Source organism: Bos mutus, chromosome 5 (assembly GCF_027580195.1).
Source record: "Bos mutus isolate GX-2022 chromosome 5, NWIPB_WYAK_1.1, whole genome shotgun sequence".
NCBI lineage: Eukaryota > Metazoa > Chordata > Mammalia > Artiodactyla > Bovidae > Bos > Bos mutus.
The window spans coordinates 67,702,652-67,706,451 of NC_091621.1; the positions used below are offsets into that span (position 1 = coordinate 67,702,652).

At 40.3% G+C, this 3,800-nt stretch overlaps 1 pseudogene; it reads left to right on the top strand.

Annotated features, from left to right (window-relative positions):
• The first annotated feature begins 1,875 nt into the window (after positions 1 to 1,875).
• On the top strand, positions 1,876 to 2,893 carry LOC138987879 (cyclin-G2 pseudogene; annotated as a pseudogene).
• Positions 2,894 to 3,800: the final 907 nt, after the last annotated feature.

Consider the following 3,800-nt stretch of genomic DNA (forward strand, 5'->3'; position numbering starts at 1 on the left):
TGAACTTGTGGTCAACTGTTCAAGGCTAAGTTCCTAACCTTAGTACTGGAGCAACTACCTCCTCTCAGGACCATGTGATTCACATCTTTCTTTATGGGTTTGCTGAGGAATGGTATTTACACAATCAGCAAGAGAAGGCTGGTTACTCAATGAAAGTTTACTGCATGTATTTTGACAAAACTACAAAACATCAACCGAGATTGTTCTTGTCAGTGAAGGCTCATGTATTACAGATCTTTTCTTGCATTAAAGAGACTTTTCTACTTTATATTCCACACTCTTTCTCTTGCCATAGAATACACGGTTGTCAATGGTCTATATCCCTTCTATAGAAGGCAGAAATGAAAGGGAGTTAAGGGGCTGGTGAGCACATATTAAGGCAGGAAATGAATGTTAGGTCAGATTTAAATCTGGGGGGAAATTGAAAGCCTATTCTGTGAAACGACTGCTAGGCATTGTACTCATTGAACAGTTCAAGCCTTAGCTAGGACCTCTCCTCTGAAGGCTAGCAGGCATAACTTGGAGCTGAAGTCAGCTATTGGGCTGATTTCAGGCAGTCAGAATAAATCCAGATTGGCTTTTCTCATTTGCTACATTGTTTCAGTCCACATGACAGATGGTGGTGTCCTGGTTTAAAATGACATCACTGGATTAGGATGACAGCTTCTGGAGTGTTCAAATTTTGATCATACTTTGAAGGTAGAGTCATAAATAATATTCTAATGCTGCAAATGATATATAACAATATGTATGACCTCCAACCCATCCATATGCATGCTGTCATACTGTCCAATGTTTCAGAAATATTGACTGCTAACTACTGAGCCCTTCCAGTTAAGTTTAGCGGATTGCCCACTCTTGTCCATTAGCTCTCCCTCCAAAAACTTCACTAAAATACCAGTGAAGAATCAAAAAAGGATTAACCACAAGGATAAAGACAACATAAAGAGAAAACTATGGATGAAAGATTTCAAAAAATGTTTAGATAACAAAATGATGGGGAAGATTTGATGGACTTGGGTAGAAGAAATAGAAATCCAAATGCCTACAGGAGGTGAAGTACCTACAAGAATTGATCTAATTTGCCTTGCAGAACGCCTAGAACAAGACCTGATTGGTTTAGTACCTGTACGTCAATTGGTTGAACTTGCCTGCTCCCCTGCACTTCCCTGAGAAGTCAGGGAACTACCTCAACATATCCATCCTTCGGGGCAACAGGTGCAGTCTGGAGAAACTACGCCACAGAGCTCTGGATTCAGCGACAACAGATACAGGATAAAGTATCTGTTGGTGCTAAGAGCAGTGGTGTTATATAAACATCTACATATTAAAATGCTGGACTAGGAAGCTGCTTCTGCTTTGTTAGACAGCCGGGTTTATACCTTCCACCAACCCACACCTAGGCACGTCCTCCAATCAGCTTCTCATTTTCACACATGAACGAGTGCTGATAATAACTGGACATTTGAGAAAAGACAACTCAAAATGCAGAGCCAAAAATAAATAGAAAAAAAGAAATGTGGACAAAAGCAATCAATGGAACAGAGAACCAAAAGAAAGTCATAGTTTATATCATCAAGGGTAGAAAAAAAATGGGACAAAAATGGGATCTTATGAAAAAAAAATCAAAGAGCAATTTTTCACCTTGGAAATTAAAAATATGATGAACACGGAGAGGTTTGCTCCAGCTTCTGCTGAAGAGTTGCTGGGAGAGCAGAGTCTGCAGGAGGAGCTGCTGCCAGTGGGAGGGTGGGCGTGGGCAGTAGCACTGAGCTCCACTATGAGGCTGATGAGGGGACGCAGAGGTGGGGGAGGAGTGGGTGCTTGCCGGGGGACTGCTGCACTGGCGGGTCGCTGACCCAGGGAAGGGTCCGTATGCTCCTCTGTGCCCACCCCTCTCCAGACCACATGCTCGTCTCCCACCTGATGAAGGGTGTGGCAGCACAGGTCTTGGAAGTCTGGAAGAAGGTCAGCTCTCTCTCTCTGGAGCAGGAACAGGAATTCCAAGCACAAAAAAATGACTGAGCCTGATGAAGGCTACTTCTGAGAACAATAACAAGTTGTGTTGAAGATAGAGACATGTTGAGATTTAAGGGCTTTAAGCACCTTTTAAAATTTTCAATCTCGCACATAAACTTTTATCCTGGCTGTCAATATTTTGGACAGATTCTTGGCTTTTATGAAGGTAGACCCTAAAATTTGTCTTTCACTGGAGTCTGTTGTTTTTGCTGGCTGCCAGAATAGTTAAAAAAGAATGCAATGTTTCATCTACTCAAAAAGTAATCTGGATTAGTCAATGTAAATGCATTGCTTCTGACAGAAAACAAAGGAAAAAATAATTTTGGGAAAAAAATCAGGACTATGAAATGGAACATACTGCTTATTAAACTTTTTTTTTTTGCTTACCCAAGACTATTATACTTCATATTTCAGAGAGGAAAGAAATATTGAGCCTTGATAAATTGGAAGCTTCGCTTAAAGCTTGCAATTTTCTGGTAGTCTTTTCAAAAGCAAAGCCATCTGTATTAGTTCTGTGCCTTTTCAATCCGTAAGTAGAAACATAATTCATTACTGCAACTTCTCTAGCTTGTTATAAAGTATTCAAAAATTAATGATACTGAGTCCTTTTACTGGAGGGAAATAGCTTCTAAAGACTAGCTGAATATTTTCTCTTGAATGTTGCAAGGAACTGGTTTGGATTACTTCCAGGTACAGAGCCCAGACCATCCAAGACAGCAAATACAATGTTCCCGAGTTGTCAACAATACCTGAGGATTGTTGTCTTGATGAAAGTGAAAGTGAAGCCTTGGAAGACATGTGTTTCAGAGAATCAGGTTTCAGCAGTTCTCTCCCCAGCTCAGTGATCAAAGACATGCTGTCTTTTTCAACTTAAAAGTGGCGCTGTCTCTGTGCTGTCCGTCTTAGAAATCTAATTGCACTGGGTCAGACTTTGAAGTATACATATAGCTTATGAGTAATAAATACGAAAGTAGGTAGTTTTTGGTCCAGTCCCTATCTAGGCAGGAATACAAAGATGGAAACACCTGTTGTCAATAATTATTTGAATCAGATCTGGTTTATTTTCATATTTTGAGCTATCAAATGGGTTGTTGGTGGTGGTTTACTTGTTAAATTGTGTTCAACTCTTTGCGACTCCATAGACTTTAGCCTGCCAGGCTACTCTGTCCATGGGGATTCTCCGGGCAAGAATACTGGAGTGGGTTGCCAATTTCTTCTCCAGGGGATCTTCCTGACCCAGGGATCAAACCCACATCTCTTACATCTCCTGCACTGGCAGGCAGGTTCTTTACCACTAGCGCCACCTGGGAAGCCCCCCATTAAATGGTTTAGGACCCTACTCCTCAAATGATTGAAATAATTTAAATGTTGACACTTTCATTTTTTTCTTTGATTTAAATAATTTTTCCATATGGATAGTATATTTCATCAGTAAGGATATAGGGAGTCAAAGAGAGAATCTTTTTTCTGTTGGTGAAATATAAAGTAGAAGACTGAAATCTGCTCAGAACTAAAGAATAGAGTTTGAGTGAAGATGAGTTTTGAGGGAAGTGCAAGTTCTGAAATATGTTTTGAGGGGAAAGGAGGAGGGAACAAGGACGAGTACAGAGGGTGATCCTGAGGTTCTAGTCAAGGCTGAAAATCATGAATTTAAAGTAGTGTCAAATCAAAGAATTAGGGGGTTTTTAACTGGTATTCTCAAATATAAAAATGTGGAAACAAAAAAGGTTAAGTGTCACTCACTGCTCCAGGGTTTGGGTTTTACAGGTTGGTGATGATGT